This window comes from Anopheles gambiae, chromosome 3, assembly GCF_943734735.2.
Source record: "Anopheles gambiae chromosome 3, idAnoGambNW_F1_1, whole genome shotgun sequence".
Taxonomy (NCBI): Eukaryota; Metazoa; Arthropoda; class Insecta; order Diptera; family Culicidae; genus Anopheles; species Anopheles gambiae.
In genome coordinates, this window is record NC_064602.1 from 58,622,630 (window position 1) to 58,638,975 (window position 16,346).

The window sequence follows — 16,346 nt, forward strand, 5'->3', positions numbered from 1 at the left end:
GCTGACATCGTAGTGGACGCTCACTGGACAAGCACATTGATCACCCGTTTGCGTTTGCGTCCGGTGAGTTGCGTGCGCATGAAGCGTTACATATTTGTGGCGCAGGCCGAAACGGCGGCAAGAACAACGCATAGCGGCGATTCGGACCAGCGCGTGAATGTTTTGGTCTGGCCGGCTAAATTTGCTTCGTATAGGGTAAAAGAGTGAACAGAAAAAAAAACTGGGTTTGATACCATCAACGTTTGCCTGCAGGAACGTGATTTACTTCTCAACCTGTACAACCATGCAACAGCACGTGCGGAGCCGTGGGTGAGGAGCTAATGCCAAACGTTGTATTAATGTACGCAAAAGTGAGGAGTTTTAGGACACTCCGACAGGAAGTTTGTACAATAAAGAAAAACTTAACATGGTATGGTCCTCACATCGTGGTATAAAATAAATAATAAATAATAAAAAGTGTGTTGAGTGCATGTGTTATTAAAAAAAAAGCGCAATGAAAGATTTGCTGAAAACATTGGAACATACTCTACTACATCTTCTGCTTCTATTTGGCATAAACGTCCCACGTGGACATGCCGGCCTATACAGGCTTTCGAGACTTAATTCATTACCACGCAGCCGGATAGTCAATTCTTGCTACGGGGGGACGGTCAAATTCTAGGCTTGAACCCATGACGAGCATGTTATTGAGTCGTACGATCTTTCGACTGTACCACGGGACTCTGCTTCATATCTGCTCTGATTCAAGCCTTGTTTTAATCTGTTCATTGGGGAATTCGATTATATCTTGGTATTGTTTTTAATAAAGAACTAATTGTTACATATTTACTAGTTTTCTATAGAAGGACTAAGGACTGGACCCTAACCATGACATCAAAACATTTTTTTGTGAACATCGAATGAAATAGGTGTCGACAGTAACGATACTACTACGATTTTTTATTCTATGTTTTTAAAGGTTTTGTGCTAACTTCAGAATTACCACCACCGTTTTAATCTATTGTAGGTGAACATTGCTCCAACCGGAGGGATGCTGGCGAACGCAGCTCCATCGGGGTTGACACATTTTGTGCAGACTCAACGTAACATGTGTTCTGTGATGTTTTGCTGCGCTAAACTATTCGATAAACTGCTATGGTATGCTTTATGGTATAAACTATCGCCGAATGAAGTTATGGTATAGTTAGCTTCCGTTAAATACGATCTTCATGCCATCCGATTAACGCAGTGATCGGCAAAATACGGCTCGCGATCCGCATGTGACTCTTTGCTGTCCAGTTGGCGAGTCTTTACCGTTGGCACATTTCGTAGAAATTTCAAACATTTTTACTCTTGGGTTATCTATTTGGCTCTTTAGGTAGAACACTACAAACATTTTTGTAAAATTTGGCTTGGTCGCAAAGTTTGACGTAACTATACTTGAAAAAAATATTCGTTGCAAACGACAATCGGTCGCTACTTTCTTTTGCTTGTCATATTCATCTGCTTTAATTCTTTTTACAGACATACATTACAGGGTTTCACAGTTTATCCCGAAAAGGATAATTGGGTGTTTCCAGTACACTGATATACACAAAGGATATAGGTGTAAACAATTTATCCGACCGCATGTCCTCGATGCGGAACAGTGTGTTCGAGAAATGTGCCGCAGATTCAGCATTGCATCCGATGAATTCAGGTATCATCAACGTTTTCAAGCATCATAGCGCAGTCTTAGCATTAGCTAAGACAAATTCGGGAAGGGGTCCCGCGGTCTTGAGATAAACTGTGAAACCCTGTAACTCGCGAGTTAAAGCCTAATATGGTCCTAGCCCAAATACGCAGGACTGTTTATCCTGTTTTGAGTGCAACTACCTATTTTTGTTAAGGACAGTGGCGGGTTTAATCTAGACCAGATGGCATTCCAATGGCAGTCCTTGTTAACTGTGGTGACATACTAGCAGAACCTCTGGCACGCATTTTTAAACTCTTGTTAAACCAATGCACTGTTCCCGAAGCTTGGAAATCTTCTGTGATGTTTCCTGTGTACAAAAAAGGTGATAAAAATTCTGCCATTAACTATCGCGGGATTACCATACTGTCCGCTGGTGCCAAAGTCTTTGAGATCATCGTGCAAAACTCGATTATAAACAGATGCCGTTCTCTTATCTCAACGCACCAACACGGTTTTATTCCTCGACGTAGTGTCTCAACTAATCTAGTTGAGTTCGTATCAAAGTGTCATGCGGCTTTTGCCTCGGGGAACTCAAATGGACGTTGTTTACACGGACCTGAAAGCTGCATTCGATCGTGTCACCCATCGCTTATTGCTAGCTAAACTAGAACGTCTTGGGTTCTCTGCTTCCATGGTGGAGTGGTTTAGATCCTACCTAACGGCTCGTAGCTACCGCCTACAAGTAGATAGCTTCTTTTCTACCGTGTTTGAGAGCTCTTCTGGCGTTCCACAGGGTAGCAACCTGGGACCACTACTCTTTTCACTTTTTTTCAATGACGTTACTTCGGCTGTTAGCGATTCTGAATGTTTATTGTACGTGGACGATCTTAATCTATTCCTTCCAATCCGTGAAGCATCCGATGTTATCTCCCTGCATATTGCAAATTGAATTTTCATCAGCACTACTCCGACATTTTAGACAAGGCCAACAAAATGGTAGGTTTCATTCGCAGATAATCGAGAGAATTTTCCGACCCACACTGCCTTTTAATGTCATACAAGTCTCTTGTTCGTCCACTGCTTGAGTCTAGTTCGGTAGTATGGTCTCGTTCATCCAGCTTATGGTCCAAACAAATGGAGTCAGTACAGAGAAAGTTTACACGTTTTGTCCTGCGTTTTACCCCGTGTCGCAATGTAGATGTCGCAATGTAGATGTCGCAATGTAGCTTGAAAAGAGACGAGATGTAGCTCAGCAGAAATTTATGTCTAAGCTAATTATAGGTGAGACTGGCGCACCCGAACTACTAACTAGAATTGACATAAATGTACCCTCTAGAACATTTCGTAACTATCGACTTCTTAAAATACAACTAGCTAGACGTGCTCATAGTGAATATGATCCCATAACTGCGATGGCTCTGACATGTAACGGTAATTACGATTGACTGGCATCACGCGACTAATTTTTAACCTAGCTGTATACTGTACTGTGCGTTATGTTATGTGTTTGTTCGGTTACTTATAAGCTATGTATTGTTAGACTTAAGTTAATGGGTAGTATTAAGTAATAAGGCCACCTCGCTCGGCCAATTACTTCCACAATAAACAATACAATACAAAAGCCGCGTAGTCAGTAGAGGTTTTGTATACTAGGGGTCAACAAATTCCGGTCCGCAGGCGAAATGCGGTCCGCAAGGTTGATGTATCCATTGATTTTTGGTTATTGTTTTGTCCAACAAGTGGCATTATTTTTTCATCTTGATTTGATTGTGTTCATATACAGTGGCAGCTACCTAAAGTCATATTTATATCTACCTAAAGTCTATCTATAAGTCATTGACACCTCATATTTTCACCTATTATCTGTCTTTGAAGCGCTTTGGACAGTTCCCGAGGCCAGTGCTCTCCAACCTCTTTAGGATCGCGAATCATTTGGCTTTGAAAATACATTTGCTGCGGCCCACATCCATAAACTTAGTTCAAAGTTTTTGATCACAAAAAATGTTTAAATCTTTTTCTAGACATGTCTGTTGAAAAATTAATCTTGATTGTTGGGGGAAAAATGCACGATATGTATAGTAATAAGGTTTTCTTTTTCAAAAATAAATCCTTTTCGCGGACCACGTATGCTACCGCCACGGACAACAGGTTGGAGATCACTGCCCTAGACCACTTATCGGAAGACACTTTTTTCACCCTTTGTTGAGGTTCACTCTTCAGCTATGTTAGAGCAAAAAATAAGACCGATATCTTTTAAAATCTCGGATCACCATGCGTAAATGTGATAAAAGGTATTAAATGTATGCGGTCCACTGAAAGTTGGACAGTCTTCACTTCATAGCAAAATGACCACATAACTTGCCAATATTGACCAATATGGTGCTAAAATAATGTGATATCAGTTATTATTGGCTTATCGACTATTTTGGGTGATCATCTGCGGCTTATTACATAACCCAGGCCATGCGTTTTTATTCAAATGGAAACTCCTTTATCTTTTTAATTACTCGTAGAAAAAATCTGAACTTTTAGAGCCATTTTGCTTTGAAAATTGTGTAAAATTGTTTGTTTTTACGATCTATATTTTATTTCAAAAAAGCCCTGTCAACTTTGAAAAGCTATAATATAAAAACGATAGCAATTGAACCAATCTTTGCACAGTTATAGAAAATGCATTAGTTTATTCAATTTTCATCAGAATATTCCATCAATATTGGATTGCAATAAAAAGTTATTTATTTAACTTAATATAGCCATGGGACACTGTTGAAGGAGAGAGCGAGGGAGGGTGGCGCTAGGGAGGTAAGGTTTGCGCAGTTTAAATATTCTTGTTTTTTTTTAAATTTTTCAAAATTGAACCAATTACATTATACATAAAACAGACAACAAGGATGTGGTGGTTGTGAAGGTTGTTATTATATTTTTTTTCAACGATTCTTATTAATTAATGACTTAAAGGGTATATTCATGTTCTTCAATTAAAAAAATGTAGTTTTTGCTGAATTCTTCGTTTCTCCTTTGCCCTCTGCTACACATGGTACATTCGTTCGGCTAAACTGATTAAAGATATTACCTTGAACCTAGGTATCAAATCTATAATTTTTCATAGCCTCCAACAAATCTGTTCATGTCAAATGTTTCACCATAAATTTTTGATAATGTAGAAAAAAGAGAGTTTGGAAATAAAATTACACTAAGCAAAGCCACTGCGGTCGCCCTATCTTAGAATTTTTATAATTCTTATGCATTACTCCAACTATGCGCTAACTTTGAGAATTCCTGAACAATTCTTTAACCTCGTATGTCGTCTTCACACATCGACGAGGATACTCTTAGGCTATGCGAGTGCTAAAATCAGCCCAGTATGTAAAAACAATTGCGGAAAACGAAGCATAGCCATTCTATCAATTTTCGGTACTAATGTTTTAAACTTAGGTAATTTAATAGACACACGAAGTGTAAAGGCATCCTTTTGATAACGCGAATGACTAATAAGGCTAACTCATCATTTTAGCACTATATCGGCCAATATAGGCTAGTTATGTGGCCATTTTTAAAGGAAAATAGAGTATATGACTTTTAGTGCAGACTCGTCTTAATAGAATCCACACCTTTGTTTATAGTACTTGTTTTTTTTTTTAGTTTTTCAAATATATCAGTCTGATTTTTTTGTAGAAGCTAAAGAGTACCCTCATCAATGAAGTGAAGAAAGTGGTATTCCGTGATATGTGATTTCTGAAACCTCTAGAAAGGCTTAAAGTCAGAAAATGGGTGAAAATGTGAGGATTCCGACATGAAGGTGCCACCACTAAACAGTTACAGTTACAATAACACATGCAACATGCCATATTATCTAACCAAAGAAGTATATGTAAGTAACTTACTGTACTCTTCGTTAATCGAACAACTAAGACTGAATGTTGAAATCTTCATAAGCGGATCAAAATTAGCACATCCATTTTTCTTGTCTTATAATCCAAAATCTATTTCTGCTTCATTCAAATGAATGCCTAATTACTTCGAGAGCCTCATGTGACCCGCGGGTCTTGTGTTTGACATGGTGTAATTGCTGGAACTGGCTAAGTGCTGCCAAAACATAAACTGATTTCATCTATTTATTGATAATTTTGTCATATTTTTTTTTGGCAAATTAATGTTTCTGGTTGAGAAAATACTGGTTTATTATGCAACAGTTCGAATTCATTGGAAAAAACATACATACATGCAAGCTTCATCTAATCATTACCTATATAGCCTTCTAACTTTAAAAGCAAAAATCTATATGAATGATCGTGTGGTCAGATACATGGGTATCAACAACCATTACTCAAATCTCACTTGCTCAGTGCTGGTGGTTTACTTTGGAGTTTTCTATTTAAACTATCGTATTTCCGTTCTATTTCTATCGATGCATAACTTCAATGCGAAATCATACTGTTGTGTTTCTATTGGCTTGCCACTCAGGTACTGTTATGTAAAACTAATATAAACAGTACACAATAATAAATATAACTATCAAGCACAATTATACATCAAAATAATCGGCCGCGCACCAGCCAAGAGCCTTGCTCGAGCGCACGACACCCACTAACCGACCCGCGCTTAGTGTGCGTACGATACTGTGCGCGACACACTGTCGTCCTCTGGACGTTGACCAGTGGTAGTGCAACTACCACGGCAAATCCAAGGGTCGGCACGGCTGCCCACAACACATACCATAGTACAAAGAGAAAGAGAAAGCTCCGCTGGGTGGCTATCCCACCAACAGATAGCGCCACTAGCTTTTTTGTTGCTATTTTTAGAGTGCATACCGTCGTTCACCGTCTGCTTAACGAAGTTTTTTTATATTTCGTTTAGGTTGAGAGCTGGAGCCGTTTAGAGCCCGTTTAGTGGTCGTTTAGTGGATTCGTGGCACTTGGGATAGGCTTAAAATAAAGAAAAACATATTTTGAGCTCTAAGATTTAATAATCTAAGCAGTTACATTCATTAAGAATTATTGGAATAAGCAACATATCAGAGTTGCACAGTAGGCTTGTTAGATCTTATTAAATGTGCATTCTAATGTAATAAACATCAAACACAACAGTACTTTCAACGAGAATTAGTGGTGGGAGCTCGGACCTACCCGATTCCGATTCCGTGTTCGTAATCAATTCTAGAACTGATTCTGATGCTGGATTCGATTCCGATTCCGGAGCCGATTCCGAAATTGTAATCGATTTCGATTCCGGAGTCGGGCCCGTAATCGATTTCGCGACCAGAATCGACTCCGGAATCGGAATTGACCTCGGAATCGCAATTTGCCACAATAACGGAATCAGAATTGACTCCAGAAATGGAATTAACTTCGAATGAGAATCAGTTCTTGAATAGAAATAAGAAGATCTCCATGAGAATGGATCGTTTATTTAGTAAGATTCTTTGCGACTGTCAATACGAAATACAGTCAGAATTCAATACGCTGAACGCTTTTTAGTTGGCATGCTTTTTAGTTGATACTTGGCTGACAGTTCAATTAAAAAACATGCGTTTGTATGGAAAACCCGGTTTTGAAAAATTAACAAAAATCTCATGGCCTGCCGAGAAAAAATTCAGACATTTTTTGTATGGGGGAACGTGCCAACTAAAAAGCACATATTCAATAGTTGGCAGGGGATCGAAGTTCAACCAGTGAGTTCAGACTGTATCGTTGGACCCAAGCCTATTTTTATGAAGATGCAGAAACCGACTCCGTTTCGATGCCGATTCTGATTTCAGAGTTAGTTCCGATTCCAGAGCCGATTTTGATTCCGGAACCGATTCCAATTTTGGAGCCGATTCCGGAACCAATTCTGGAGACGATTCCGATTTCGAAACCAATTCCAGAGCCGATATTAATTCCGGAAACTGATCCGACCTACTATCCGGAATCGATTCCAGAAAACTTCGGAGCTAGCCGGAACCGATTCCGACAAAAATTAATTTTTCCCATCACTAGTCAGAATCATACCCAATAATTAATTAAGTGGCTAAAACTACCTAATACTGACAAAATTACGCTAAAAATAGTGATATTTTGGCTGTAAATCGCGAGAATTTTTAATTTTCTAGACACGAAGTTGTTCTACAGGTACATGATTAATTTCGTTTCAATGTAATGAACGTAACTCGAATATACGTAAAAAAGGCAAATATTATCACAGTGGAATATGTACACCACTAATAAGATATGTAAATTTGGCCTATGACACAAAGGTTAAATTGTTAGTTGCACAATCTACTAACCGAACCAAGATGGCTAACGGTTAAAGATAGATGAGTTTACCTCTCCTGTTTGGCACTCCACGACATACGACTATGACTGTACCAGGCCAAAGAGATATTTGAAATTGTTTTGAAACCAGCAGCAGAAAACTCACACATACAGAGCGATTCGCGTCTGATGTCAGTGGTGTTGGTGAATAGCTACGGTTGTGTTTGAGAAAAGGTTACACACATATTCATCTGCTTTAACGGTCGCTGGTTGTGTAGGTAGGTGCGCTTGGGCGCACTGAACCGTTAGAGCAAAAAGGACAAAGAATGCAGAAGAGAGAAGATGACTGTATGTGGTGTAAGTGTGTACGCAGGTCGGAAATAGAAGTAGGGGACGAGAATGGTGTGCGTGTGCACGGGAGTTACGAGTCACACAATAAGCGTACTCGATGTTGTGTGTTGCTTAGTTGATAGTTCAATCAATGGCTAGATTTGTATCGTACGCGAGTGTAGTAGCATAAATTTGTGCTGTTTCTTTACCTTCAAAACTAGGGCCCAAATAGTCGCGGGTATTGCTCTAGGAACAGTGAATACGCAACGAATAATCGATGGTGATGTGTTGTTAATATAGCTGATTTATGTTTAGTGCTAGTGTATAGTTTTGGTTTGATATTAACCCATTACGGTATAGGGTGTTGCAAAGTCAACCGGTGGCCAATTGGACGAATGGTGGTTGCAACCGATCGCAACGGCAGACGTTAATTCGTTGTCGAAAAATGCGTTTGTAATACGTACGCACATACGACGGAGTGTGAGCGAAAGAGTTGTGCTTGTTGCGTCGTCGTATGCGGAACATTGTGGTGGTGATTCCAGTTCCAGGGATGATCCAATGCCGGGATCCTGTGGACCAGCAAAAGCAACAAGCTGGTGCAGTAAGAAGCCCAAAACTGTGCTGTTCCAGCATTACTGCAGCGCACACAGGAAGAGGCGTCGTTCGTTCTCAGTAGGCATGCATCCTCAGTGTGAAGTGCTTGGAATCGTAGCGACAAGAGCGAGAAGAACAGAACAGAATGCAATGAAGCAGGGTAGCATTACCACCGGACGAAGCTCATGCTATCTTGCTCAGAACAAAGCGGGCCAGTGCGTAGCCAACACAAAATATGAAATATGAAGGATCTTCTACCAGGACCTGAATGTGTGGAGTGTGATCAAATCCCAATAAGAGATTTGATCGCGTCGGTGTGCGTGTCAGTATGCATGTGTGTTTGGCCGTGTGGCTAGAGTGGAAATTATATGACAACAAATTTTGTGTAAAAACGCCGTTCATATTTCTTCTTCACCCTTGGCGTTTCACCCTCACTGACTGAATTTGCTTCGCTTTGCATCAGCTACATGTGTTAGTGTATGTGTGCGAGTGTGCGGTTCAAAAGGACGTGTCTACAGAGGAAACACCGGCTAGATGTTAGCTGGTCTTTTTATAAATCGAGTCTCAAAATACTTTTGGTCTTTTTTGCTACTTTACTCCAATAATTTTTATATGTTCAAATTGATGTAAATTTTTGGTGTTTTTTGTTAAATTTATGTGTCTAAAATGATGTTTTAATTGTGTACTTAAATTAATTTTATTTATGTTCAGATTTACAATTCAAAACTGATTTAATGTGCAATGTACATTGTGTGAATTATGTACACGTGAAGCGTGTTGAAAGTTAATACAAATATTGATTTTAATAAACCTGCAAACGTTAAAGATGCGGTGAGAAGCATGGATATAATTGGATTGAATACAAATAACGGTGATTCCATTTGGATACACATGAAACAGGTAAGTTGAAAAATATTCAACATAATCCGTTCAATAAACGTTATCTTAAAATTAGTAAACTATGTGTAAAATAAGAAAATATATTGTTACAAGCGAACTCGTATGGCATAAATCGATATTATGATACGATTAGAAACATAGGCTAGTTATTGTAAGTTGCGCAAATTTGCACAAGAACTGTGTATATTTATTCTGCAAAAATGCCTTATTATTAATCTATAACAGGAAACAAATATTCTAACAGTAGTATTTTAGGCCGTACAGAAAATACTTGTTACCTTCATTTTTTTAAAAACTCCCTTGTGGAATCACCACAAAATGATTGACTAGGTGGGCGATGATCGTATACATCGATCACACACACGCTATAGGGAAGGTGGTGGTATTATGCTATGTCGACACATGCAGAACGGAAATCTCCAGCAGCATAACCAGTGCTGGTTTGTTCCATGCTTTCCACGGCCCTTTTGGCCACGAAACTTGTGCTAGTGCTATGGTGCTGTCTCGCCTGCACTTCACCCGCACCGTTCGCCCACAGAGCAGCACTGGAGCACACTGGAATGTGCGATCTCTCGACCTTTTTTTTTCTCGATCTTCGCCCTGTTCCGTTGTTTCGTGGAACGTTCGCAGGGCAGTCACACATACACACGAACGATGTGTAGCATGGTCGTTACCTGGCTCCCGGTGTTTTGTTATCCCACAATGAAGATTATGTTTCACAATGAATGGTTTGAGTTGTTTCCCAAATTCAGCAACAATTGAAAAGACAACCCCTACTCTAGGGCGGCCGATCATTGAAACTTATGCGCCTGAGGTTTGTGGCCGGTAATGGGAAATAAGTCACCCTTCCTTTATTTTGCTACAAGTAAGTTTTTTATTCGTTGATGAACAGAATGGACTATTCTTAGGAGAAACATAGCAATTAAAACATATACTAGTTGTATCAGTGGAATGTAGCACACCACTGTTTTATTGATTATTCGTTCGATTTAGCGTTACAGGCCATTTAATGGAAGGATTTGTACAAAATCTACGAAACACATATCGAGCACAGGAGGTATGTGTTTCTCCTGTTGTAGACACAGTAATAGATTTTTAACTGCCTGTCGCAACAAGGTATATAATCTTAGTAACTAAAGTAAATCAATGTAATGAATGCTCTATAACCACATTGAATGAATACAGCTCCAAATCGAAGCTTTCGATCCATAATAAGCTTTCGCAGCATTTTCTCGGAACAGAGAAACAAAGCGAATCAAACGTCTAAGTTCACCAAGCGACGATTTAGACGAAAATGTACATAACGGCAAAACAGGCACACGGCGGTGGCAGCAACAGCAACAACAAGCAAGCCAGTCAGAATCTACCACAGCAAAATAACACACACAAAAAAAACAGCCCGAGCTACATCGCATGAAGTTTGAATACAGTCAAACCGTGTGCTTCGGTTGGCGAAGAAGTGATCGCAGGAATATCGAAACATACCAAACCATGAAAAGAAAAGAGATGGGATGGGAGAATGAGAGGATGAAGTGACAAAGAGCAAGCGAGAGGATCTTTGAAATGATCTTGTTGTTTACTGATTCACCACAACATCATCCACCAACACACAATTATCATCCATCGGGGCCATATATTTTTGTTGTTAAATCTTTTCTTTACACTTTATTTGTCGAATCGTCGACGACGTGCATTGGCGACACGTAAACCACCAGTTTGTGTTGAGAGTGTTTTGATGCATTGTGTGCGAGCGGTTCGGTTCGTATGTTGGTGTGGATGCAATATACCGCCGTGACGAGATGTACAGTGTAAACATGTACGAACAGCATGAATCAAGAATTTTTGCTCATACATTTTATTTCCATTTATTGTTTTTCATATGTCTTTCTTTTTTAAATTGAATTTAAATTCGTTTATTTTACTTTCAACATGTCTAAAGTTATAACTTGTTTCACTGTTTTAAGGACGAGAAAACGGAACTCCGCTAACCGGATTTCTATAATCAACAAACAGCATACGAAGTTTCCTGTATGTAATCGTATGTTGTATCAACTATACAGATACATACTGTCTTTACTTTTGTGTATAATACACTTTATACGACAATTTTATACTCTGAACATTTTAAAAAATTGAATTAAATTGGATTTTCCCTTGAAATGAAATTGTGAAAAAAATGTAGCGAAAACTAAATTGTAACTATAAACCGCATTATTATGCATAATGCAAATATTTTGCGTGAGTCCACCAAATATATGTTTTGTGTAATATGAAGTTAATGTAAGAACCACGCATAATTTATAACTACGCTCTTGTACATAGGAAGAAATTGTCAGCTCGCCCTGTAAAATAAACATAGAAATAAGATATTCAGCTATACTTCCAAAAATTTCAACTCGTTACGTCTTAATTTTTTATCAAATGTACTGATAACTATGACACGTCCGGAATAATTTCGGGTTTGAACTGGAACGCCCACTGCATCCTTACACCTTATTACTTGATTATTATATGTTAATAATGGTAAAAATTATCCAAAACAAACATTCAAAGACTATGTGTAAAGCTAACTTTCATAAATGATCTTACAACGCCATAATAGCATTTTCAAAGCATAGCCTTATCAATTGTGAAGGGTCAAACGATGATGCAGTCCATTTTAAAGGATCGATCAATTGACCCCAAATCTGTAAATCAAACAAATTTAGTGTTACCGTACATTATCTTCAACTCTTGAAATAAGTCAAAATGGGATATAAAAGAACGATTCTGTTCAAAAAGCAGTATAGCAAACACCTTTTTGCCCAAAAAGATGCTTTTTATTATTGACTTGTATATTTATCAGCGCTTATACTGTTTGAGTTCAGTAACCGAGTAACTCATTTTGTATTGAGTGATTTTTCCCAATATAAGCATCTTTCATTTGAACGTGACTAGCATAGTTCTTTAAATACATAGATGGATGGTAGTTTTGGATGGCCCTTCCTAGCAACACTCTGAATACCAGAAGATAGACCTAGCGGCCGGCATAGACCTAGAAAAAAATCCGATATCCTAGTGTAAACCCTTGGTGGTAGCCTAAGGTCCTGAGTTCCTGAGTCACTGTACTCCCTTTCCATGTCATGGAATTTTGCTCACGACCAATTTACCGAGCACGATCAGCTCATCGCGATAGTAAAACAAATAATCATTATGTTTTACAAGATATGTTATCGTATGCATTAGTAACTATTGTAACAACCAAATAAATAAAATAACGGTAAAAACAATTTCAATTCTGGCAATATGAATAATGAACGTTCAATCGATTTGTTTGTTTGTTTTGTTTTGACTTCCAATTAAATTTTATTTACATTTTGTACATTTTCGGTTAATGAAGATTCGATCGAGGATTAACTATCCTGAAACTTATTTCCCAACGTTTGACTTTTAATGAGTTGATATAAAGTCTACAAATTTTAGGTTTGAGGGCCCTCATTGAATGTGTTGTTTACATTGCTCTATTTCAGTCATTCAAGGGTTTAAAGATTGCCCCAGTTGTGGTTGCATGGTTGATGGCTGGCATAGAATGGCAAATAGAAAACTAAAAAACAGGCTGCAAATTTAAATTGCTCATTACTTAGTAAGTAAAACGAGTTATTATTCAAAAGTTACATCGTTGTAAAGCTTAAGCATAAGCTTAAATTTGTGAAAATGTGTTAAATAATGTAGAATACATAGGTAAATTTGCAACAAATAAAAACAGTTACTAAAAATCATACTGGAAGTATTTTGTGAAAAAAATTGAGGGACGAGTAAAATTATTTGATGCAAAAATACATCTTAGTTGGGAAAAGAAATTTCGTATAGAAAAATACGTAGCACACGTTTATTAAACACCTTTTTGTCCATTGGCTATGTGTTTGCGGTTAATCGAATATGTTAGAAAACTTTTCGTGCGATCGGCGATGTCAATCGTGCATGCGTTACTGGAGTGATAAGATTGCAATTTCCACACAAAGATCGTCAAACATCAGAGTGTGACGACTGTACCGAACGACCAAATAACATGCCCGTCTTGGGGTCAAGCCCAGAATGAACCCGTCCCCCGGTAGCAAATGGCTGATTATCCGGTTACGTGGCACTGAATAAAAAGTCTTGAAAGCCTGTTTTAGGCCAGCGGCATGTCCGCGTAGGACGTTTATGCCAAATAGAAGAAGAAGAAGACTTTTTGCATATCAAAAGAAAAGCTATAGGCTATATTGCAAACTGTTGCCTTATTGGAATGTACTTGTTTTTTTTTCATGACGGCTTTTTATTAACTGTATTGTTAACACTTCCTGTGTTGTTGATTGATGTAATTCTGAAGGTATTTCCCCCTTGTTGTTGTGCCTTATTGTGGGCATAATCAGATGTTTATTATTGTTTATTACTATACAATTATTCGTTCGTCATGCATTCATCAACGAGAACACTATCTTTAATGTGGCACAGAACACTTAAATATATACTATACACATCTTATTCTTAGGCACAATAACCGTTCCCGGATAAGACTTGCCTGTACCACTAGTGAGGCTTGGCTTTCAGTGACTTATTGATTACTCATAGCAAGACAACCAGTCCTACGCATGGGGGTACGTTACATTCGGGGCTTGAACCCATGACGGGCATGTTGTTAAGTCTTTCGGAAAGTACCACGCGACATATATTTCACTTGTTTGTTTTGACAATTCATCTACTCGTTTCTGATTTTATTGATTTATCATTGTCGAAGCTGTTTGAAAAATGTAATGAAGTGGCAATATATTGCATTTGTTAGTTGATGTTTTTAGTTGTATTCTTGCCTCGAAAATAAGTGCTATTTTAGTGCCTTATTACCTTTTGGAAGATAGATTATAGCAAATCAAACCCCTCCTCGGAACACGGATACATTGGTTTGCTATGTTGATTTAATTATATTAATGGAACTTAGCACATTCTAATACATAACAATTGTAGATTCTGTTAACGTCGTAAGATGTTTTTTTTTAATAGGATTTCTTTTATTTATAGGAAGCTAACTATCGTAGAAGCCATCTGACGTCTTGTTTAACTAAACAGACTGAAAAGCTTCTAACAAACATACTGCCGCGGTCATGTGATGCAGTCGATAAGTCGTTCGTATCCGTCATGTGTTCAATTCTCGTATGGGCTGAGCTTCCCTTCAGCAGGACATGCCTATTCCTAAAATAATGCCTGGTAATCAGGTAACCATTAATGGTAGAACTGTGGACTGGCCATGCTTGTCGCGTTCTCAAGAATAAGAAGAGAACGTATAAATTTTGAATTTGTTTCATGCTTCCCAATGTTGACCATCACTAAACACAGCACAACGGTGTTTTTTGTCTAGAAGCAATTGGTGTTCGGTTTGTAGTACTTTTATCATCGTAATAACTTTGGTATGTGGTGTCGTCTGTTCCCGAAATTTGAGAAGTAGGAGGCTGATGCGCAATGCGCAACGGCGCACTACGACGTCACGGGTAGCCTTCGAAATCGTTCGTGCCTATACGACCTTTCCAGTCAGTTGTGGTCGAGCTTTTTCATACCTATTATACATCTTACATGAAAATCGTATCCACTGCTAAAGACAGCAAGCACGTACGCGTTGTGAAAGCGACATCTGTTGGGCTCGCTGCACAAAAGTGTGCTTTGGCAATAGCATATAACAAACGCTTATGGAAAATATAGCCAAATAACTACATATTCTTACGGGTTTCTCGATGTAATATGAAAGCTACAATGTATTAACATTGATAAAATGGTATCGATTATTGTTGATTATAACATGTAAGGTAGTTTTAGTTTGTGCACCGATTGTGCAGTCACTACAGTAGCTTCGTTCCCTAGCATAATTTCAATTTTATCAACCCAAAAATCAAAATCGCATGTATTTTTATAAAACATAGATGATGTTAGATGATGATAGATGATTTTAGATCTACTGTATAACGTTCCTAATTGAATGAAGCAAAACGGAAATCATGTACTTTTTCATTATTTTTCTAATTTACCTAGTGCTTTGCACGTTTGAGCTGCAGTTCAGAAAGTATTTTCGTATGGTCAACGAGAGTGATAGTCGCAAGCGGTTCCATTTAACTGTTTTAGTAATGTGTGTATCAGTAACGGCACATAAGTCAGTCAATCAGGTAGGAGAAATGTGTTTTGCGGCTGGTACCGCTGAAACAATCTGCCTGAAAATGTCCGCTCCATCGCCTCCGCGCGCCGAGCGATCGCTCACATTACGAAAGCTAAGGCATATATTTTTGCTTTCATTTTGACTTTGGAGTCAATGTGGAGATCCACGAAAGCTTACCGAGGGCGGGTGGAGATTCCCTTCAGATTTGTTTCTTTTTTTCATTTCTTCCTCCTGCGATGCTCGGCTGACGCGACCAAAATGACGACGAAGGCAAAGAAAACCTTGGCACCATCTCGCCTGGTTCGTGCTCTTCCTGCGGTGAGAAAGCTGCAGAATGAATGAAATGGATTTTTTCTTAAGTCGAAGAAATGAGATCATCGTGCGAGCCTTAGTCTCGCACGAACGGAAGTGAAAGAGCTCGTTGTGCTCATTGTTTGGAGGTTGGGGAAGATTTTTTTCAGTATCGTTAACTTTGCTT

The 16,346-nt window shown here is 38.6% G+C and overlaps 1 protein-coding gene across 2 annotated transcripts in view; it reads left to right on the forward strand.

The window, feature by feature from the left end:
- The first annotated feature begins 8,305 nt into the window (after positions 1-8,305).
- LOC1272637 (neurogenic protein mastermind) overlaps positions 8,306-16,346 on the forward strand; it is a 68,710-nt gene continuing 60,669 nt past the window's right edge. Inside the window, exons 1-2 of one of the 2 annotated variants that reach the window (XM_061663137.1) lie at positions 8,306-8,497; positions 9,523-9,711. The gene's annotated coding sequence lies outside the window, so the exon portion shown is untranslated. The remainder of the gene's footprint in view (positions 8,498-9,522; positions 9,712-16,346) is intronic. The other variant, XM_061663135.1, reaches the window with a different exon arrangement.